The sequence below is a fragment of the Phyllobates terribilis genome, unplaced genomic scaffold (genome assembly GCF_046119375.1).
Source record: "Phyllobates terribilis strain yellow unplaced genomic scaffold, ASM4611937v1 Scaffold_2__4_contigs__length_985480577, whole genome shotgun sequence".
NCBI classification, from domain to species: Eukaryota; Metazoa; Chordata; class Amphibia; order Anura; family Dendrobatidae; genus Phyllobates; species Phyllobates terribilis.
Window position 1 is genome coordinate 253,152,857 of NW_027362762.1, and position 25,218 is coordinate 253,178,074.

Here is a 25,218-nt window from a genome sequence, read left to right on the forward strand (position 1 = left end):
CTAATTAAGGTCTGAAACCTTGGTCAAAGTTATTTAAGAACACAAATCTCCAAGGTGCCCAACTTTTGCATCAGCCCATTTCCCTTTTTGTAATTTTTAAAATATAAAAAATGAAAATATATCTATATATTTTTACCTAAAATATAAAAGAAATATGTCATCTTTAATTTTGGGCCTTGTAGAGATAATTTCATCTTAAACTTGCTTAACTATTTACAATAACAGTAATTTTGACCAGGGATGCCCAAACTTTTACATGCCGCTGTAATGCCCTAACAGTGCTCCTTAAACTGTATGATAATCCATTATTTCATCACACACACAATATGAGATCCCCACAGTAACCCGCAAAACAGTATATTGCTCCCATAGTGACCACCCTCCCACACAGTATGATGTCGTCACACTTTCTTCACACACCATAATCCATTGAGTTGCATTAGGCTAAAAAAACAGAGCCTTATAAAACTGACACTTATGAACCCAGCCTTAGTAAATCTCCCTGTATGTGTCAAACTACACTAACTGTGGTAAAATTTTCTTTGTGAAAGGCTTCTTTTACACTGCAGAGCCTTATACAAGTGATATTTTTGAATCCAGCCTTAATAAATCTTCCCCTATTTGTCAAATTACCCTAATACTGTTACTATTTTCTATGTGTAAGGCCTCATTCACACTGCAGTATTCAGCTGATTACATTTGCATCAGCACAATATGTGTAAGCCAAAACTATGTAGGGATCCAAAACCCAGTAAAGTGCTACCAATTTTTCAATAACACTTTTTCTCTTAGGTTCAACTCCTGGTTGTGCTTACAAACACTAAGTACCTCTTAAAAAATGTATGCATGAGATGGTCTGTTTTCACTATTCGTGTGATTTTCTGTTGGCCATTCGTGTGTACGTGTCTGCCATCCATGTGTACCATCTGTTTGACATCAATTTGCTGTCCGTATGCCATCCGTGGGACACGTACTGGAATAAAATGCCGTCAAGAAATACTTGTTTTTTATGTGTTAAAGATGTGCAAAGATATTAGATAGATAGATAGATTGATAAATAGATAGAAATTAGAAAAATAGGTATCCATCAGATATATAATTTCACATCCCCATCTTGCACTCAAGGGACATTCATTTGGTAAAACTTTATTTTATTACAAGCGACTGGCTGGACTTATAGGGACATCTGGACGCAGGTGTCTACATCTGATGGGTCTGTATTAATTCTGGCTCCATCTGTGATCTGAGTTTGGACATTTGAGCTATTATGGTCTGGGGTATGTGCAATATATAGTGATGAGCAAATGTGCTTAGTTCTTGACCGAGCATCTCAGTGCTCAAGATTAGTGTTGAGCCACCCCCGTAGTGTTCGGGTTCGGTTCGGTTCGTCGAACACCGGGATGTTCGAGGAACTGTTCGTCGAACTGTTCGTCGAACACCTTAGAACACCGTCGAACACCGTTAAAACCAATGGCAGGCAAACAAAAACACATAGAAACACATAGAAAACACCTGCAAAGGTGTCCAAAAGCTGACAAACTGCTCAGAAGACACTCTCTTTAAAAAAGCCGGCCGGCAAATTCAGTAGCGGCATACACCGGTACCCGACAATTTAGACAAGAAGGAATAGAGCATCACACATAGATTAGATAGATAGAAACATGTCAGTCACACATATAAGAAGCACAGTGACAGTGTTGGTTACTGCACTTGTCATTTAGTGTAAAGGATTTATTAAAAAAAATATTAGTGTTTTCATGCACCGTCTCTTTAAAAAAGCCGGCCGGCAATTCAGCATCTGTACCCGACAATTTAGAACAGAAAGAATAGAGCTTCACACATAGATTAGATAGATAGAAACATGTCAGTCACATATATAATAAGTACAGTGACAGTGTTGCTTACTGTACTTGTCATTTAGTGTAAAGGATTTATTTAAAAAAATAATAGTGTTTTCATGCACTGTCTCTTTAAAAAAGCCGGCCGGCAATTCAGCATCTGTACCCGACAATTTAGAACAGAAAGATAGAGCATCACACATAGGTTAGATAGATAGAAACATGTCAGTCACATATATATGAAGTACAGTGGTAGTGTTGGTTACTGTACTTGTCATTTAGTATTAAAATAAAGGATTTATTATTAAAAAAATTGGCGTGGGGTTCCCCTTAATTTTAGGCTCTAGCGGAGGTTAAGCAGACGGCTGGGGCAGATGTTTGAAGCCTGGGAAGGGGGTAATACCCACGGAGCTTCCCAGGCTACTAATATCAGCCCCCAGCTGAATACATAGCCTTTACTAGCTATTAAAATGGGGGACCCCCCAAAAAAAATGACGTGGGGTCCCCCCTAATTTAATAGCTAGCAAAGGCTAGGCAGACAGCTGGGGGCTGATATTAATAGCCCAGGAAGGGAGCCATGAATATTGGCCCCCTCTCAGGCTAGAAACACCAGCCGTCAGCCGCCCCAGAAATGGCGCATTCATAGGATGCGTCAATTCTGGCACTTAGCCTCGCTCTTCCACGCTGCCCTGGTGCGGTGGCAGGGGGTAATAGGGTTGGGGTTGATGTCAGCTTATAATGCCAGCTGACATCAAGCCCAGGTTAGTAATGGAGAGGCGTCTATAAGACACCCCCATTACTAACCCCATAGTCAAAGTTAAAAAAAACACAAACACCCAGAATAAAGTCCTTTAATTGAAATAAAGACACAATCCTTTATTGTTCTAAATTAAACCATACTTACCATCACGCCCATTCCAGCTGAAGCCAACGATCTCCTGCAATAAAAGAAAAATAATAAAGCAACCTCATCCTTACCTTTCCATGGTTCCCACGACAGCTTCAGCTCTGCTACATCGAGATGACAGGCTGGACCGCAGCAGAACGCTGCCATCCAGCCTGTCATCCCGCAGACACTGAGAAGCGCAGGCTTGCTTGCGCTGCTCAGCGTCTCTCTGTGACGACATCCAGATGAGCCGAGTTCATGTCCAATGAACTCAGCTCACCTCATGCACGTCACTGACAGCGTGGGAAAATTCTCACGCTGAAGCGCTGATTGCAGGAGAATTTTCCCACGCTGTCAGTGACGTGTAGGAGGTGAGCTGAGTTCATTGGACATGAGCTCACCTCATGCACATCACTGACAGCGTGGGAGAATTCTCCTGCACTCAGCACTTCAGCGTGAGAATTTTCCCACTCTGTCAGTGACGTGCATGAGGTGAGCCGAGTTCATTGGACATGACCTCGGCTCATCTGGATGCCGTCACAGCGAGACAGTGAGGAGCGCAAGCATGCCTGCGCTTCTCAGTGTCTGCGGGATGACAGACTGGATGGCAGCGTTCTGCTGCGGTCCAGCCAGTCATCTCGATGTAGCAGAGCTGAAGCTGTCCTGGGAACCATGGAAAGGTAAGGATGAGGTTGGTTTATTATTTTTCTTTTATTGCAGGAGATCGTTGGCTTCAGCTGGAATGGGTGTGATGGTAAGTATGGTTTAATTTAGAACAATAAAGAATTGTGTCTTTATTTCAATTAAAGGACTTTATTCTGGGTGTTGTGTTTTTTTTAAATACTTTACTAGAAATTCATGGCGGTCATGTCTAATACTGGCGTGACCCCATGAATTTTGGGCTTGGGGCCAGCTGATAATACCAAGCTGGCCCTAACCCCTTTATTACCCAGTGAGCCACCGCACCAGGGCCCTGGATGAGTTGGGTACAGCGCCAGAAGATGGCGCTTCTATGAACGCGCCATTTTCCGGGGTGGCTGCGGACTGCAATTTGTAGCGGGGGGGGGGCCCAGAAAGCTTGGGCCTCCCTGCGCTGCAGATTCCAGCCCCCAGCTGCCTAGTTGTACCTGGCTGGACACAAAAATAGGGCGAAGCCCCACGTACTTTTTTTTTAATTATTTCATGAAATTCATGAAATAATTAAGAAAAAAAGGCCTTCCCTATATTGTTGTGTCCGGCCAGGTACAAATAGGCAGCTGGTGGATGGGGGCAGCCCGTTCCTGCCTGCTGTACCTGGCTGGATACAAATATAGTGCGAAGCCCCACTTCAATTTTTTTAAATTATTTCAGGAAATTCATGAAATAATTTAAAAAAAATTGACGTGGGGCTTCGCACTATATTTGTGTCCAGCCAGGTACAGCAGGCAGGAACGGGCTGCCCCCAACCACCAGCTGCCTATTTGTACCTGGCCGGACACAACAATATAGGGAAGCCCTTTTTTTCTTAATTATTTCATGAAATAATTTAAAGAAAATTGACGTGGGGCTTCGCCCTGTTTTTGTGTCCCGCCAGGTACAACTAGGCAGCTGGGGGCTGGAATCCGCAGCGCAGGGAGGCCCAAGCTTTCTGGGCCACCCCCGCTGCAAATTGCAGTCCGCAGCCACCCCGGAAAATGGCGCGTTCATAGAAGCGCCATCTTCTGGCGCTGTACCCAACTCATCCAGGGCCCTGATGCGGTGGCTCACTGGGTAATAAAGGGGTTAGGGCCAGCTTGGCATTATCAGCTGGCCCTAAGCCCGAAATTCATGGGGTCACGCCCATATTAGACATGACCGCCATGAATTTCTAGTAAAGTATTTAAAAAAAACACAACACCCAGAAAAAAGTCCTTTAATTGAAATAAACACACAATTCTTTATTGTTCTAAATTAAACCATACTTACCATCACGCCCATTCCAGCTGAAGCCAACGATCTCCTGAAATAAAAGAAAAATAATAAATCAACATCATCCTTACCTTTCCATGGTTCCCATGACAGCTTCAGCTCTGCTACATCGAGATGACAGGCTGGACCGCAGCAGAACGCTGCCATCCAGCCTGTCATCCCGCAGACACTGAGAAGCGCAGGCTTGCTTGCGCTCCACAGTGTCTCTCTGTGAGGGCATCCAGATGAGCCGAGTTAATGTCCAATGAACTCGGCTCACCTCATGCACGTCACTGACAGCGTGGGAAAATTCTCCTGCACTCAGCGCTTCAGCGTGGGAGAATTCTCACACTGAAGCGCTGAGTGCAGGAGAATTCTCCCACGCTGTCAGTGACGTGCAGGAGGTGAGCTGAGTTCATTGGACATGAGCTCACCTTATGCACGTCACTGACAGCGTGGGAAAATTCTCCTGCACTGAGCGCTTCAGCGTGGGAGAATTCTCACGCTGAAGCGCTGAGTGCAGGAGAATTCTCCCACGCTGTCAGTGACGTGCAGGAGGTGAGCTGAGTTCATTGGACACGAGCTCACCTTATGCACGTCACTGACAGCGTGGGAGAATTCTCCTGCACTCACCGCTTCAGCGTGAGAATTTTCCCACGCTGTCAGTGACGTGCATGAGGTGAGCCGAGTTCATTGGACATGAACTCGGCTCATCTGGATGTCGTCACAGAGAGACGCTGAGCAGCGCAAGCAAGCCTGCGCTTTTCAGTGTCTGCGGGATGAGAGGCTGGATGGCAGCGTTCTGCTGCGGTCCAGCCTGTCATCTCGATGTAGCAGAGCTGAAGCTGTCGTGGGAACCATGGAAAGGTAAGGATGAGGTTGCTTTATTATTTTTCTTTTCTTGCAGGAGATCGTTGGCTTCAGCTGGAATGGGCGTGACGGTAAGTATGGTTTAATTTAGAACAATAAAGGATTTTGTCTTTATTTCAATTAAAGGACTTTATTCTGGGTGTTTGTGTTTTTTTTAACTTTGACTATGGGGTTAGTAATGGGGGTGTCTTATAGACGCCTCTCCATTACTAACCTGGGCTTGATGTCAGCTGGCATTATAAGCTGACATCAACCCCAACCCTATTACCCCCTGCCACCGCACCAGGGCAGCGTGGAAGAGCGAGGCTACGTGCCAGAATTGGCGCATCCTATGAATGCGCCATTTCTGGGGCGGCTGACGGCTGGTGTTTCTAGCCTGGGAGGGGGCCAATATTCATGGCTCCCTTCCTGGGCTATTAATATCAGCCCCCAGCTGTCTGCCTAGCCTTTGCTAGCTATTAAATTAGGGGGGACCCCACATCATTTTTTTTGGGGGGTCCCCCATTTTAATAGCTAGTAAAGGCTATGTATTCAGCTGGGGGCTGATATTAGTAGCCTGGGAAGCTCCGTGGGTATTACCCCCTTCCCAGGCTTCAAACATCTGCCCCAGCCGTCTGCTTAACCTCCGCTAGAGCCTAAAATTAAGGGGAACCCCACGCCAATTTTTTTAATAATAAATCCTTTATTTTAATACTAAATGACAAGTACAGTAACCAACACTATCACTGTACTTCATATATATGTGACTGACATGTTTCTATCTATCTAATCTATGTGTGAAGCTCTATTCTGTCTGTTATAAATTGTCGGGTACAGATGCTGAATTGCCGGCCGGCTTTTTTAAAGAGACGGTGCATGAAAACACTATTATTTTTTTTGATAAATCCTTTACGCTAAATGACAAGTACAGTAAGCAACACTGTCACTGTACTTCATATATATGTAACTGACATGTTTCTATCTATCTAATCTATGTGTGAAGCTCTATTCTGTCTGTTATAAATTGTCGGGTACCGCTGCTGAATTGCCGGCCGGCTTTTTTAAAGAGACGGTGCATGAAAACACTATTATTTTTTTTGATAAATCCTTTACGCTAAATGACAAGTACAGTAAGCAGCACTTTCACTGTACTTCGTATATATGTGGCTGACATGTTTATATCTATCTAATCTATGTGTGAAGCTCTATTTTTTCGGTTCTAAATTGTCGGGTACCGGTGTATGCCGCTGATGAATTGCCGGCTTTTCATGTTTCACTGTTGGCACTGTTCCCATCGATTTGGGCAATCACTGTAATGCCACAACCACCATGGCTGTGGCATTACAGTGAGTGGCAGACAATCCCTGCATGATTGGTGCTCTAAATAGCGCCAGACATGCAGGACACGCTTTTGGTGCACGAACAGTTATCGAACATAACCTCGAACAGCCGAATTTTTTGCAAATCGTTCGGGTTCGTCGAACAACTCGAACACCGCCCAAAACAGCTCGAATTTGAGATTGGCGAACAGTTCTAGTCGAACACCGCTCATCTCTACTCAAGATGCTCGGCGCTCGACGAGTATTTCCGGGTTGCTCGGGCGGGAGCTTGGGTCTCTTCCCTGCATGTTTGGCGCTCTTTAGAGAGCCAATGAACATGCAGGGATTGCCTGCCATGCACTGTAAATGCCATAGCCATGTTGGTTGTGGCCATTACAGTGATTGGCTGCCCGCACAGCATCATCAGGTGTATATAAGACCGGGTGCTGCCATGCTCATCACAGTCTATCCCAGAATCAGGCAGAGTAGGGAGAGGTGCTGCTGCCTTAGGGAGAGATTTGCTTGTTTAGAGCTCGTATAGGTATTCCACAACATATATCTATAATATCCATCTGAAAAAACAGTCCTTCTGGGGACTAATCCAGCTGCATATAATCCATGCTAGGAAAGCAAGCAGTGTATGTTGCAGACTGCAGTGCATGATAGAGCACAAGAAATTCCATTTAACGTCCTGTTAATATAGGTATTACACAACTTACTGTATATCTATATCCATATCCATCTGAACTAACAGTCCATCTGAGGACTAATCCAGCTGCATATAATCAGTGCTAGGCAGTCAGGCAGTGTATATGGCAGACTGCAGTGCATATAGTGCAAGAGGTTCCTACTGCTGCTGTTCTTACAGATATTTGTAGACATAGCCCCAGTTATCAGGGGCCAGGGAAAACCTTTTTTGATCTTAATCCTGGTTATTTGCTTAAAAAGCAATCCAGAGTACACCATTTTTCTGCTCCATTTGCTTGTTGGCACTGCAGAATACAGCCAGATCCTTTCCATATTACAACGATAAAATCCAGAAATTTGTAGTGAACGTGGAAAATATTGGCCTCCACTCACATATAAGTGTGCTCCAAGTTCAGCCATTTCTGGCCTCCATTTAAATTTTGTTGCAATGTGTCAGTGAACTTATTGACATGAGGTTGCTGTGAAAAATAGTAACCTACAGGCAAGCTATTTAAAACTGTGTTTTTCCATCACACGTATCAAATATAAGTGTGCTCCAAATTCAGCAGTTTCTGGCCTCCATTTAAATTTTGTTGCAATGTGTCAGTGAACTTAATGACATGAGGTTGCTGTGAAAAATAGTAACCTACAGGCCAGCAATTTAAAACTGTTTTTCCGTCACACGTATCACATATGAGTGTGCTCCAAATTCAGCCATTTCTGGCCTCCATTTAAATTTTGTTGCAGTGTGTCAGTGAAGCTATTGACAATAGGTGGCTGGGAAAAAGTAACCTACAGGCCAGCTATTTCAAACTGTGGTTTTCCGTCACGCGTATCACATATCACTGCGGTTCAAATCCAGCCATTTGTAGTGAACATGGAAAATATTGTCCTCGATTTAAAATGGGCAAGGCGTGTGGAAAGGGACGAGGAAGTTGACGTGATGGTGATGGTGTATGCAGAGGAGGAGGCCGAGGCCGCGGGCAAGCTGAAATTGTGCCACAACAAACATCCACATCTTGTCGCTTGACCTTCCTGTCCCAATTAATAGGGGACCGCAGAACACCACTATTGAACACAGAGGAGTGTCGAAAGGTTATTGGTTGGATAGCAGATAATGCTTCCAGTCACTTTGACACCACCATCACAACCCTGTCTTCCACACGGTCAAGTCTCAGTAGCCATGAGTCTGAACTGCATATTCCTCACCCTGATCCTCCTTCCTCCCACCATGCCGAGTGCCCAGAGACAACTGATCCCACACTTGGACACTCTGAAGAGCTGTTCACTTTTCCATTTATAGATTAAGGCTTCTTGCTCTGTCCACCTGAAGTGGGTCAAGAGGAGATTGCATGTGGCGATGCCCAAATATTTGAGAGGAAATGGTCTCACGAAGGCGACGGTGGGAAACTGTCACAAGAGGTGGATGATGTTGAGACACAATTGCCAGAAAGTCAGGAGGAGGACCAAGGTGCAGAAGTGGAAGATGAGGTGGATGATGAAGTCACTGATCCAACCTGGCAAGGTGACATGCAGAGCGAGGACTGCAGCACACAGTGGGAGGGAGGCGGACCAAGGTGCAGAAGTGGAAGATGAGGTGGATGATGAAGTCACTGATCCAACCTGGCAAGGTGACATGCAGAGCGAGGACTGCAGCACACAGTGGGAGGGAGGCATAGCGCCACAACAGGCAAGAACAAGCAGTTTGGTGGCCGCAGACAGATGGCGGGCAACATCAAAACGACGGAAGTTGCCAGTACAACTGTTAGGTCTTCCCGAGTCTGTTTGTTTTTTAAAGACTTTTTCTCCCCTGCTCAAGAGCCCCATAGCTGCTGCAAAGTTTGCGCTATCATGAACTCTCCTGATGGAGAAGTCAGGGCCCACCCGAGGATTCTCTGTTGGGACCGTCCAACCCTGTCGAGAAGCATTCCTTGCTAAGCAAAGTGTGTGGGAAGGTTCCCAGACACTCTATGGCTGCTTTGTGTTTATGTGGATTTGACGTGCTTAATTTCATGTTATTTCTGAAATGGCATTGCAGATAAGGTCTTTGCCCCATTCTGTTATTGCTTATGCGACAAGCTGTATTAGAGGACTTCCTGGGAGAAATGACAGCTGGAGTAGATACGGTTTCCCAAGTCAGTCCTTTCACCATGCTAAAAAATATGGCTGTAGTGAAATATAACTCTCACAAAAAGCTGTGGACTTGCTCCGTTCCGCCCTTGGCCCCATTCACTTGTCCACGTGTTTGTGGTTATACGGAGGGCACGGGTATTGTTGTCGGACCCGTGCTTGTGGAAGGTGGAGATGACACCGGGACAAATAGTGGTGGCTGGGGACCAAGAATGGACACCCGGACGCCGCCGCCATAAGGTTGTGGACAGCTTCTGCCTCCACAAGCCTAAAAGGCCACATTTCAAGTGCAAGCAGCAGTCAAAAATTTGGCAGTACAGTATTGCAGCCTGTGGGTGGGTGGGTGGCTGGCTGCATACTTGCACTTGCATTCCAAAGAATGGGGTAGGGACAACTGAACGCTGCACTGGGACAAGAATGTGGACGATGATTGTTGCAAGTCTGCAATGACAGGTGCATGGCGGGAGGCGTCTTCGCACGCGCCAAGAGTCACTTATGATGGGCACACTTTTAGGTAGTGACCTGCGAGTCAGAAATGCTTCCAGAGGTCTTCCCCATGCTGTTACCATGTCTTTCCAGCACTGTATGCATTTGTCTGATGATGTATCACAAACCCCATGGCCAGATAAGGTTGTAAAATGTTAAAATGACATTTCCCAGTGAATGCCTTTGTCACAGTTGAAAGCAATGCAAAAGTGCAAAAACACATAAAAAACGCTACGTGTGAACATAGTCCAAGGTGTGGAGTAGCATTTTTGCTTTTGGTTATTTATTTTGTCTTATTTACAAATCATTACCCTGGAAAGGATGTTTCTTAACATATTGCCCAGGAAAATCCATTTTGGTTTAGTTTTTGTATGTTTTATTGGAGTCCGTAAAAGTGGCGTAATACCTCTGACAACGTTGTTCACAGAAGTGACCTGGGAGTCAGAAATGCTTCCAAGCGTCTTTCCTATGCTTTTCCCATGTCATTTGAGCACTTTTCCCATCGATTTGGGCAATTTTTAGGCCCTCTGCAGACCACCGGGGGGAACCGCTGGAAAAATGCTCGAGTTTCCCATAGACTTAAATTGGGCTTATTACTCGGACCGGGCACTCGAGCATTCCAATTTGCTCGACTCGAACAACGAGCACCCGAGAATTTTAGTGCTCGCTCATCACTAGCAATATATTTATTTGTTTGGAATCTTGATACATCACAGAGAGTCGCATACACATTTATGGTTACCAGTTCACATTTTGTGTATGACAGCAAATTAATGCATGGGCTAATTTTCAGCTGCATAATCTGTACAGGGACTCCATATGTGTGCTGACCATTCATTATATCATGTTCCATTACATGCATAGGGATACTGGGTCCATTTTGGGACTGACTTGTTTTGGGTCGGGCTTGCACTCAACAGCTACTGTTTGCGTTTTTAAATGTTTTTTATCCTACTGTGTGCTGTGCACGTGTACTTATATGTTTCTTTGATTAATAAAAATCTTTTGTATTCATTTTGGTGATGACTGCTTGTCTCTTCTCTTTTTGGTTTGTTGCGTTATTTCATGACATGCTGCAGGGAGATCCCATGTAGTTGTTTTGAGTGTATGTGTCACGCACGGTGTGGGAAAGACTAAGTGCAACACTAAGGGAAGAGGGAAAGAGAGCCCAGACTCTAAGGAAAGGGGGCAGTTGAGACCTCCTAGGCTGATCTAGTGTCACCCTGTCTCCACTAACGCACCTATATTGTTTATTCACTCATATCTCACCCTGTCTTTCCCTGGCATTAGGCTCAGGCTAGGGAAGGGAGGGGATGAGAACTAGTCGATCCCCACTGAACACTAAAGACAACAAGGGGGGGCAAACAAGGGAAAATTGCTTAGCTTTGGTCAACTCCAGACAAATGCGCACACGTCCTCTAGCACTAGAGAGGAAGAAGTACTGCTCTTGGTCAAGCCTTCACAAGGAGTAATGAATATCACTGGATCCTCCCTCTGGCAAACAGCAGGTATTTATACACCCAAGCCAGGGTGTTAATTAGCCAGAGGAAAGTAGCTGCTGGGTCCTAGAGATACAGCTTCTAAAAAGTTGTCTGTAATGCCAAAAGAAGAGATCTCCTGCAACCAACTGCAGGGTGACTGTCTGTCACTTGTGACACACCCATGATAGTATGTTCTTTTCAGGTTTCCATTCAAGGAATATGTCAGATTCAGTGGAATACGTTGGACCTGAGTGGGAATTTTTTTTAATAAAGTGCTGAACAAGGTAAAGTGTCGAGGAGTGTTTATTTCTATAAAGTATTTGTTTGAGTGTTATTCTTTTTTATCCTTGGGTTAGTAATGAGGTGTCTGATAGACACCTTTTCATTACTAAAATCAGGGCTTGATGTTAGCTGTGTTTTTGGACAATTCACAACTAACATTAACTCCAAGGACCATTACCCTGATTGCCAACACACCAGGCCATTGGGAGGAACCAAGGCAAAGCACCAGAATTGGAGCATATCATGTGATGCTCCACTTCTGGGGCAGCTGCAGGCTGGTATTTTTAGGCTTGGAAAGTCCCATTAACTAGGGACTCCTATCATCTATCTATTTATACCTATGCATATCTTTAACACATAAAAATCTGTAATTTTTCTTTTGCATTCTATTCCGGTATGTGTCACACACAGCACAAAGATATCACATGGATTTCAACCGTGTGCTGTATGTGTTTTACACAGACCCATAGTCTTGTATTGGCCCTTGTCATCCATGCTGCCTGAAAAAAATGGACATGTCTCCGTGTTGTTAACATGGACACATAGTTTGTGTGAAAACATGGACATATGAAGATCACCATATTATTTAAGAGATACGTGTGGATACGTGTCTCCGGTACATGTGATAATGGATGCTACACATACCTGAAACAGGTACATGTGAAGGGGGCCCTATGCAAACTATTGAACAGTGTGCTGCCATGTAAATGAGGCTTCAAAGTAAGTCAATATAATTGACCTTCATAAATAAAATTTCAAAAGTTTAAAGGAACATTTTGGAAGATAAGTTTGAAACTCATATATTTAAAAGTTAAAAAGAAATGAAAGAATTGTAAAAAAAACATTTACAAAGCCCTGCAGTAACAATTGCTTAACCCGAAGGCACAGGAAAGTAGCAGAATACAATTCAGGTATTGATATAAGTCCAAAGCATATAATATACACTCTCATTTCACCCTGCAGCCATTCAACTCCTGCTGACCTGTGTCCATAAATTACTGCCAAAAGACATCAGATGCTGGGCTTGTACTTTCATCAAGATCAACAAGATGCAATCTTGAAAAGTGTTTGCATGATTTGAGGACGAATTGATGCCCTTGTCCTCCCTGACTGTAAGATGTGATGCTAAAGTGCCTGACTACTTTTGTGTCTCTGAGAAGCAGTGCAGGGCCATTGTAAATAATTAAGTAGAAATTTGTTACCCTTTTGTCAAATGTATTTCTGATGTTGCTTTTCCTCAGCCTCCATTAAGAAGTCCCTTGATTAAATTTTAAAGTCTTAAACAATCTGAAGGGCTGAAAGCACAGGACACAAACTACAATTTAAATGTTTCTACACAGCAAAGTCATATTCTCTTTGGGAGGTTGGAAAATAATTTGAGGCATTTAGTATGCAATCCTGTGATTCCTTTTCAAGATTTGATGTTACAGATCCGATTACGAGCCCGGCAGTGGTATTTTGTAGGTCATTTATTTTATAAACTGTGTAAATCTTGGAGGCAAGGAATTTCTCTGTTTATGTACATTTACAAATATTTCAATTAAATAGAATACTGTTAGGGAGTATTTAAAGCAACTTGGGTTATTTAATGAACAGATTAATACAAAACAGGCAAAATAAAACCTTCAATCCACAAATTAAAATGCGTATTGCAATATTTTTACTATTCCAAACTATTTAACTCTTGTAGTAAACATTGTAAAAGAGCCCACAAACATGGCAAAAACTATGTTTTTGCTTCATACTGCTAAAAAAAATTAAATATGTGAATAAGAATGGTATCCCTGAAAATATCATCTTGTCATGGAAAAAAACAAGCACCTATTCACGGGTCACGTGACGCTGACGTCGGCAGGTGTTTCAATTCACCACTGCCGGCAGCTGGGACCGAGCGAAACGAGCCAGTGCGGGCCATCGGAGGGTAAGTATATATTTATTTTTTTATTTTTAACCACTCTCTCGGTCACACTATATAAATCCATGCCGTTTGCATGGATTTATATAGTGTGACCTAGTTGTCACAAGCACTTTCCAAGTCATGCTAATCGCTTGGAAAGGGCTGGTCAATCCGCATGTGGAAATGTCAGTGAATAACGCTCCATTTCCGCATGTCCCCGGCAGGAAAAAAGCATGTACAATCCGCATGCGTTTTTTTCTGTCAGGGAGATGCAGAAATGCTCAGGAAAAAATCCTGAGCATTTCTGCATCGTGGGCACATAGCCTAAGGCTCGTCTAACATTTATCCTGTTCTCTATGTGGAGCACTTACATCGGGGTTTACATGTAAATTTATGAAATATATGATTTAGATGACACCCCTAATGGAACATTCCTTATAATGAGGCAGATAGAGACACTTAAGCCAATGATAAAGTGGTGTCTGTCTTTTTATGCATGGTTGGTCACAGTTTTGTGCACCACTGAAAAACTGACAACGCTGAACAGAGGCCACATAGAGTCCCGAGTAGGCTGTGTGCCCACTATGCATTTTTTAAGCGCTTCCGCAGTGACAATTCCGCCGCAGAAACGCTTTAAAAATGCTTGTTAGTAGGTCTGCTATGTTCCCCAATGATAATCCGCATGTGCTGTGCACATGCTGCGGAAATTTCCGCTGCGCATTATCATTGCGGAAAAATCCACAGCAATAACAATTATTTTGTGGACATGCAGCGTAATTGCTGCCATGGACTTGCATTGAATTGCTTAATATCTGCATGACTACATGTGCACATGCGATATTAAGCAATTCAATGTGCGGATGGTACCTGGGTCTGGAGAAGAGGAGACTCTCCTCCAGACCCGGGTGCCATAATACCTGTAAAAAAAAGAATTTAAAATAAAAAAACACATTATACTCACCTTCTTATGCCCTACAGTCTTCTATCTGGTACGTCTTGGCTCCCCGGTGGCTCTCGATGTAGTAAAAGGACCTTCCATGATGTCATTCAGTCATGTGACATGTCACGCGACCGCTGACGTTGGCGGTCGCGTGACCTGTCACATGGCTAAATGATGTCATGGAAGGTCCTTTTACACCACCGAGAGACACTGGGGAGACCGGACGCATCAGAGAAGGAGACTGGGGGCCATCAGAAGGTGAGTATATGTTTTTTTTTTTTAACATTTTTATTCTTTTTTTTAACTAACTTGATCCCATTATATAAAATCCATGCCGGTTGCATGTGACTAAGTTGTCAAGCACTTTTCTAAGTGATACTTTTATCGCTTGTAAAACGTTTTACAACCCACATGCGAAATCACATGTGCAAAATGCTTGACAAACACTTGTCCCTGGCTGAAAAAACGCATGTAAAATCTGCTTGCATTTTTTCTGCCAGGGAGATGCAGAAACGCTCAGGAAAAATCCGGATCATTTCTGCATCGTGGGCACATTGCCTAACTCTGTTGGCTCATTACTGAATGAATCCATCATGGGTTTCATCTAAATCACAAATTTTGTAGATTTAGATGAAAACTCAGCGTAGAGCACAGGATAAATGTGAACTTTTCCAAAATGTTATGTCTTGTAGAGAAAAATTGTAAAATCCATAAAGACACCCTCACTTTGAACATATGGGATTAATTATAACTGGGGAAGTGAGAAAGAGCTGACACCTCCAATGAAGTAGGACTTCATGCAGTGAACAGGTAATTACCACAGGGGATTTGATGAGAAGCAGTCAACAAGTGTAGGATTCGAATACTCAGAGGCGGAAAAGTACAGGGGCTTACTCTGTTTAAAGGAATTAGCTCCTCTGTTCAAGGGAATTATCTAAGATGCTGTAGAGCCAGTCTTCAGTGATGAATATGGGGGTTTGCATTAAACCAATATTTATGGGAGATATACTCTATTTTTGGCATCATAGCAAAGGGCCGAACATAAAACATTCATTCACATCACCCTAGGGCCAGCCGAAGAACTCCAACTTAATATCGGGAAGATGGATGATGCTATTCTTACGATGTTTCATCTATAGAAAGGAAAAATTGTGATAGGAACCATGACAATGATATCACCAACCTGGGACCGCCATGCACAAAGATATCCTAAATTTGGAAATCTCATAAACTTCTATAAGACCTAGCCCACCCCACAACCAGCCCCCATATGAACTCACCAAGGGAGGTATGTGGGCGTAACTTTAATCTAATAAAAATCAGAGTTTGGGTTGCTGTGATTTGTCAGTCCTGAAAGGTACAGCTTGCTGGGTTTTTGTCCATTTTCCTGTGAAGTACCTCCATCTGCTAAGCTTTGAGCCATTTGCGCGACATAGGTTTAGTACTTTTCTTTTGTTTTCCCTTTTATTTTATGTAATTGTATATACCGTATTGTTTTGTTCCGATATTGTAACATGTTTGTATATTTTTTTGTAAACACTGCCTACTTTCCTCGATTAAATATATCAACTTTAATAGCTCTGTTCCTCTTGCATTGTAAATTGCACCCCTGACGTCTGGGGCGCCATCAGTCAAAAAAGAATGGCTGTGCAGCTCCAGAGGAGCTCCCTCCATCTCTTCTGTGATGTGCTGGTGTCAGGTAGAAGCTCTCTAGACACTGTAAGTGGAGCTGCAGGGGATCGTATGGATGGTATGTATGAAAAACTTTATTTATTTTTTAATAAAATGAATTAAATGGGTGTGGGGGGAGCAAATAATGATGTATTTAGGGTGGAGGTGGGGGACAGTAAATGATGTTGTATTGATTGTGAGGGACGGGGACAGTAAATTTTGCTGTTTTGAGGATGGGGACAGGGGACAGTAAATTATGCTGTATGGAGGGTGGAGGAGGGCAAATAATGATGCATTGGGGGAGCGGAGAGAAAATGATGAATTGAAGGTGGGGAGTGTAAATGATGATGAATTGAGGGTGGGGGGAGAGTAAAGGATTATGTATTGAATGTGAGGGACGGGTGGGTGAGAGCAAATTATGATGAATTGATACTGGGGGATGGAGTACTGCAAATGATTATGAATTGAGACAGGGGGAGAGCAAATGATGATGATGAATTGAGACTGGGGGGTGGGGCACAGAAAATGATGATGAATTGAGACTGGGGATAGGATACAGTAAACTATTATGAATTGAGTCTGGGATGTGGGGAGAGCAAATAATTATGAATTGAGACTTGGGGATGGAGTACAGCAAATGAATATGAATTGAGATGGGGATGGGGATGGTAAATGATTATGAATAGAGACTGAGGGATGGGGAAAGTAAATGATTATGAATATAGACTGGGGGGTGGAAGAGAGTCAATGACAATGAATTGAGACTGGGATGGGGTACAGCAAATGATTATGAATTGAGACTGGGGGATGGGATAAAGCAAATGATGAATGAATTGAGGCTGGGAAGTGGGGGAGAGTAAACGATTATGAATTGAGGCTGGGTGATGGGGGAGAGTAAATGATTATGAATTGATACTGGGGGATGGGGTACAGCAAATGATTATGAATTAAGACTGGGGGTGGGATACAGCAAATGATGAATGAATTGAGGCTGGGAATTGGGGGAGAGTAAATGATTATGAATTGAGACAGGGTTATGGGGTACAGTAAATGATTATGAATTGAGACTGGGTGATGGAGAGGGCAAATGATTATGAATTGAGACAGGGGTGGGGAACAGCAAATGATTTTGAATTGAGACTGGGGGTGGGAGAGAGTAAATAATGATGAATTGTGACTGGGGTGGGGAACAGCAAATGATTATAAATTGAGACAGAAGGGGTGAGAGAGATTAAATAATTATGAATTGAAAGAGACTTGGGCATGGGGTACAGTACATCATTATGATTTGAGACTCCGGGGGTGGGGAACAGCAAATGATGAAAAATTGAGACTGGTGGTTGGGAGAGAGTAAATAATTATGAATTGAGACTAGATGGTGGGGAACAGCAATTGATGATGACTAGAGGGTGGTAGGGAGAAAATGATGATAAATATAGATGAGCGAATATATTCAAAAAATGATCGTCAATTTCAAATTCGGCACGAATCTGGGACATTCAGGCTTGTGTTTGGATTCCTGACCTTTTTGCACAAAAACAGGCAAAAGTTGGACCCGAACACTAACATATCTGGCTTCCCGCGCTATCACACAGATGAAAGAGTGGGAAACAGGGGCTGTGATAGGCCATAAAAACGTGACTGCTGGTCACAGTGCTGCAGGATCATGCTGTCATGTTTGACAGTGACCCGCAGTAAAATGCTTACCGCGGGTCATAGGTGTTGGCTGATGGGACTACTACCCCAATCATCTGGCGCCTTCTGTCACTGTACACAAGCAGTGCAAGTGCTGCTGATGTGAGGAGTAAGCTCTCATCAGCAGCGCTTGCGCAGTCAACGTGAAAAAAAAAGTTAAAATAAATTATCATTTAAATAAAAAAATTAAACACATTATACTCATCTACACCTTGTCCTCGATATTCTCATCACCTGTAAAAAATAAAAAACACCATATACTCACCTTACGCCTATTCCCTGAAGCCCATCTCACCTGTAATAAAGATCAAATAATAAATCACCATAATCCCCACCTGTCCGCCGCAGTCGATATAATATCAAGTGTCCCACATCGATGTCACTGATAGCACAGCTACATCCGGAGATGGTACCGTGCTATCTGGAAGCTGGTCATACACTGACAGGAGCGCAATTGCACCCGCAGTGTATCGCGATGAGCTGCAAGCACTAAGGTCACTGGAGTTCATCAGCTGAATATCAGCTGAGAGCTCCGTTGCCCTCACTTACGGCACTGGTGCTGAATGAGAATTTTCCTACGCAACATTGATGCTGTAAGTATGGTCACCGGAGCTCTCAGCTAATATTCAGTAATTTGAACTCCAGTGATCTCACTCCTGCAGCACAGCACTATGCACAGACAGGAGTGATTACACTGCTGTCAGTGTATAGAGTGCTGTCTTCTACAGCAGTCTCACCAGTGACTGCTGATGTGGCTGCTGTAGAAGTGACCTGGATCACCGTTGGACATTGGCATTACATCATGACAGTGGACAGTATTGTTGTTTTTTATTTTTGGTTTCTTACAGGAGACGAGAGTTTCGGGGATTGGGCATTAGGTAAGTATACAGTGTTTTTTATCATTAAATAAATTATTACAACCGTATGGAATTTTATTTAAATAAAAAACTTTATTCTGACCTTTTTTTATTGAAAATATGTAAAAAAAAATTAATACGGGGTTAGTAATGTGGGCGTCTTATAGATGCCTCTCCATTACTAACCTAGGCTTCATGTCAGCCACCAATACAAGACTGACATGAACCCCACCCACACGCCAACTCTACATGGCACTGGGAAGAGCGGAGGCTAAGCGACAGAATTGGCGCATCTTATTGATGCGCCATTTCTGAGGTGGCTGAGAGCTGATATCATTAGCCTTGTAGGGGGACAGGATCCATGGCCCTTTCCCTGGCTATTAATATCAGCTCAAAGCTATCTGTTTAGCCGTTGCTGGTCAGATTTTATAAGGAAGCCCTACATCAAATTTTTTCTGGGGTCCCCCTGTAATCTAGCCAATAAATACTAAGCAAACAGCTGTTGGCTGTTGTTAGTAGCCAGGGAACATATTTGGCTAATGGCCCCTTCCCCGGCTAGTAATATCAGCCCCCAATGGTCAACTTTCCCTCTGCTGGTTATGAAAATGATGTGTGAGTTCATGCCATTTTTTTATTTAGTTCTTCATTTTATTTCATTTATAAGAAATCCCATGCCACTGTGCTTATTTTTGACACTGCGGAAACTCACCCGCAGCATGTAAATTTTTGTAGCTGAGACGCAAGTCTCCGATGCAGATTTTGACCAATTGAAATGTCATTATGTGCGGTGGGTTAGCATATACTAACAAAACAAGTCTGACTCTAGAACGCAGAATTTTGGATGCAGCGAAAATACTCACCCCTGGTCCGACGGTGATCCAAGGGTTAGAGTATGTGCACACGATTGGGACAAGCAGCGCTTTGGATACAACATACTTTGCATTTTATTGAATGTAGGTGAATCTGCATGTGCTCATTGAACCATACAGATTCACCTCATTCAATACATTGTACTGATCAGATTTCTCTTGCGGAGACTAGCGACTCCACAAGAGAAATTGACATGGTGCGGACTTAAAAGACGCACAGCATGTCCGTGTCCGCTGGTGATCTGCAGGTGCATGGAGACGCATAATAGATATGGGATTTCTACAAATCCAATCCACTATGCTGCAACATCTGGCCGCTGCGGGTTTGATGCTGCTTAAGCACACAGCGTAAAACCCGCAGCGGCTCCTGATTGTGTGCACATACCCTTAAAGAGATGTCCCATATTTCTTTTTTCAAATATCTTTAGCTCCAAAAAGCATTCATTGCTGCACAAAAATGCACCAAAAACTCTGCAGCAAAGAAAATGAGAAACGTAAAGTGTCATGCACACGTTGAGTATTTTTTGACTTCCAGATTTGTTGCAGAAAATAATCATCAGCAAGTCAATTCTCTGTGCGTTTTTGCTGCATTTTTGCCTGCGCTTTTTCAGTGCATTCAATGAGTGAAAAACAGAGGCAAAAAGTGAAAATAACCTTGAGCATGTCAATTCTCTGTGCATTTTTGCCTGCGTTTTTCACCTATTGAATGCACTGAAAAAAGGCAGGCAGAATCGCGACAAAAAACACAGGCAATAAGATGCATCAAAATGACGGCAAAAACGCAGGCAATGAAACGCATCAAAATCGCGGTAAAGTTGCGGCAAAAACACAAGCAATAAAACGCATCAATATATAGGTAAAATCGCGGCAAAAACACGTGATTTTGATGGGTGTTATTGCCTGCGTTTTTGCCGCAATACAACGGCGCTTTATTGCCTGCATTTTTGCCGCAATTTTGATGTGGCAAAATCACTTTGCTGCAGAGTTTTAGTTGCGTTTTTGCATGCATTTTTTCATGCGTTTTTTGATGCGCTTTTATACAGCAATGAATGCTTTTTGGAGCTAATTAAAGATATTTGAAAAGAGAAACGTGGGACATCGCTTCAAGAGCTCAAATTCATATGCGATAAAAATGGACGAGTGCAATCCGAAAAAAAATCGGATTGCACTCTGACCAATGTTATTTTAATGAAGTACCGTATTTTTCGGACTATAAGACGCAGCGGACCATAAGATGCACCTAGGTTTCAGAGGAGAAAAATAGAAAAAAAAATTAAGCCAAAAATGTGGTCATGATTCATTGTTAAGGGGGAGCGGGTCTACTGCTGACACTGGTATAAGGGTAATGTTCCCCAATTCTGATAATATCCCCCATCCTGGTAGATATGCCCCCCCTTCCTATTATACGTAGCCCCCATCCCCATCCTGGTATGCATGGCACCCCTCCATACTGATATGCATGGCACCCCTCATTCTTATTCTGGTATGCATGGCACCCCTCATCCTTATCCTAGTATGCATGGCACCCCCCATCCCTATCCTTGTATGCATGGCAACCCTCTTCCCTATCCTGGTATGCATGGCACCCCTCATCCCTATCCTGGTATGCATGGCACCCCTCATCCCTATCCTGGTATGCATGGCACCCCTCATCCCTATCCTGGTATGCATGGCACCCCTCATCCTTATCGTGGTATGCATGGCCCCCTCATCCTTATCCTGGTATGAATGGCCCCCTCATCCTTATCCTGATATGCATGGCCCCCTCATCCTTATACTTGTATGTATGATCCCCCTCACCCTTATACTGGTATGTATAATCCCCCTCATTCTTATCCTGGTATGTATGGCCCCATCATCCTTATCCTGGTATGTATGGCCCCCTCATCCTTATCCTGGTATATATGGCCCCCTCATCCTTATCCTGGTATGTATGGCCCCCTCATCCTTATCCTGGTATGTATGTCCCCCTCATCCTTACCCTGGTATGTATGGCCCCCTCATCCTTATCTTGGTTTGTTTGGGCCCCCTCATCCTTATTCTGGTATTTTTCACCCCCCTCATCCTTATACTCGTATGTATAGCCCCCTCATCCTTACCCTGGTATGTATGATCCCCCTCTGCCTTATCCTGGTATGTATGGCCCCCTCATCCTTATCTTAGTAAGCATGGTCCCCCTAATCCCCATCATCCTGCGCATAAAAAAATAAACAGTCCTACTCACCTCTCTTCTCTCTCATCCAGCGCTGCGACCTGTCTGCCCGCACAGATCTCTCCATGAGAGCTCACAAGGAGAGATCAGCTGCTGGAAGTCACTGCTCCCCACGCTGGGACTGTGTGTGCGAGGAGCAGTGACTTCATGCTGCTTAATAGCCGGCACACAGCGTAGCCGCAGCACGGCTCCTGCTGCTGCCGGGCGATCGTGTGTGCCCGCTATTAAAAGGCATGAATATTCACCCCCTCCCCAAGCCCATGGGCGTGGAGAAGGGGTGAATATTCATGCCTTTTAATAGCAGGCACACGCGATCGGGAGCCGCGCTGTTGATACACTGTGTGACGCTATTAAGGAGCATGAATATTCAGTGCTCCCCACGCCTATGGCAGTGGGGAGCAGTGAATATTCATTTTCTTTAGCAGCTGGGACAGTGTAGGCTGCAGCAGGTGGCTGCTGCCTCCTGTGCCCTGCTCCTCCGCCGCCACCACTCCCCCCACACAGTATATATATATATATATGTATATATATATATATACACCCCCAGCAACATTCAGACTATAAGACGCACCTCCCATTTTCCTCCAAAATTTTGGAGGAAAAAGTGCGTCTTATAGTCCGAAAAATACAGTACATCTCATCTGCGATTTTTTTCTCAGCTGAAATTGGACTGAGAAAAAATCACAGCATGCTACATATTGCCGCATATCTCGGATGAGACTCGCGAATGCAAGTCAATGGGTGCGTGAAAAAAATTGCACTGTACTCGGACCATGCGAGTGCCGTCCAATTTTCACACACCCATCTCCTTGAAACCTGACAATTCATCAGCCGCATACTATAAAATCACAGCAGTACCTGACATTATAGAAAAGAGAGAATTGCTAGATAGAAAGATGTCAGTGACATATATAATTAGTACAGTGACTGTATTGCTTACTGTACATGTCATTTATTGCTAAATTAAAGAATTAAAAAAATGGTAAGGGGTCCCTCGCAATTTTACACACCAGCAGAGAAAAGCGGACAGCTGTGGGCAGATGTTTCTAGCCTGGGAAGGGGGTAATACCCATGGAGCTTCCCAGGCTATTAATATCAGCCACCAGCTGTATACTTAGCCTTTACTGGCTATTAAAATGTGGGACCCCCAAAAAAATGTTCTTGGGGTCCCCCTATTTTAACGGCCCGCAAAGGCTAGGCTGAAAGCTGGGGGTTGATATTAATAGCCTAGGAAGGGGCTATGAATATTGGCCCCCTTTCAAACTACAAACATCAGCTTTCAGCAGCCCCAGAAATGTCGCATCCATGCGATGCTCCAATTTTGGCACTTAGCCTCCGCTCTGACCATTGCCCTGTGGTGGTGGTAAGTAAGATTGTAGGCCTGGGGTTGATGTCAGCTTATATTGGCAGCTGATATCTAGCCCAGGTTAGTAATGGAGAGGCATCTATAAGACGCCCCCATTACTTACCCCAATGTGAAAGTTAAATAGTGAAAAAAAACACCCACACCCAGAATAAAATAATTTGAAATAACCACACAGACTCCTTTAATGGTTTTAAATGAAACCCAACTTCCCATTACGTCCATTCCACTGAATCTATTGTCATCCGCAATAAAAATAAAATAATAAACCAACCTCATCCTCGCCTCTCCAATGTGAAGAACATAACCCATTTGTCCTGTGACGGATCCAGCCCTGCTACATCTAGATGGCAGACTGCATAGTAGCTTGATGCGACCATCCAGCCTGCCATCCTGCAGAGACACTGAGGAGTGCATGATTGCTCACCTCAGTAACTCGCAGTGCCATCATCAAGTTGAGAAGGGTTCATGTCATATGGACTCCGTTCAAATCACTGACATCAGAGCGAGTATGGGAAATTTCTCACCGCGCATGTGCTGACGTCATTTTGCCAGTGTTAGAACGCAAGCGTTTTTTTTGCCAAAACCTGTTAAGATTTTTTTTCACTGAACTTTCTGTACATGAATAAAGAGACAAAAGGACAGTGAAAAACATGCAGCAAAAAAGGCTGAAAAATAAAGCAAAAAAGCACAAAAAATTCTGAACAAACCTTCCCTGCAAGACATCAGGATTTACTGCAGAAAAGGAAACTGCAGCAAAAATGCAATGTGTGAACCTAGTCCCATTATTCTGCAAAAAAACATGCAAAGCACAAAATCCTGATAAGAAAAAACAAGATGTATGCATGACATTTCTGGAATCTCATTGACTTTGCTGGTACTGTAAAACAGCAGAAAATTTGCATAAAAAAAGCATCAAAAAATGCTGAAAAATGCAATGTGTGAACATTGCCCTATTGTCTGTGTTTTTGCCGTGATTTTGCCCCGATTTTACCACGATTTTAATGCATTTTAGCAGCAATTTTACCGCACTTTTACAGTGATATTGATGCGTTTTTTCCCTGCATTTTTGCCACGATTTTAGCATGATTATAGTGCAATTTTGATGCATTTTATTGCAGTGTTTTGCAGTGATTTTACCGCGATTTTGATGCATTTTATTGCCTGAATTTTGCCGCGATTTTACCATGATTTTACCGCAATATTGATTTGTTTAATCTTCATCCAGCTGAGTAGGTGCAATTGTAACTATTCTGTTTTAAAATTGCAATAACTTTTTTTCGAAAAGCCGTAGAGGGCTGAAATTTCGTGACATCTCTGCAGTTTTGGTCCAGAATATATTGGCCAAATTTCAATAAAATATCTCCACCCCCTTTCTAGATAAGGGGTCGAGATATTTTTGCATCCATAACAAGCTGCATAGGTACAAATGTACCCTCATATATTTTGAATGAAGATAATGCAAGGAAAAAAGAATATATTTTTTTTAATGATAATGCTATTTTATTATTTTAAACAAGTAAAAAAACTGTTCATTTACATTATAAAAGAAAATGTAAGAAACTTTTTTTATAGATTTTCTTCGCAAGTAATGCATGTTGTCTTTGCTACCGAGTGTTCATCGCAAATGGGTTTCACACAAAACACAAGACTTTCTAGTCTTACGTTGTTTTCGCCTCAGGTCTCGGTAGACATAGCAACTACCAACAACAGGGGAGGGTCCACGACTACCATGAGGTATTTGAGGGCCAGCTGCTGCTTGCGATGCTACCAGAATGCATCGTCCAAGCACCATTTCTACTGCACCTCGAAGAAAATGGTTTCTCATCA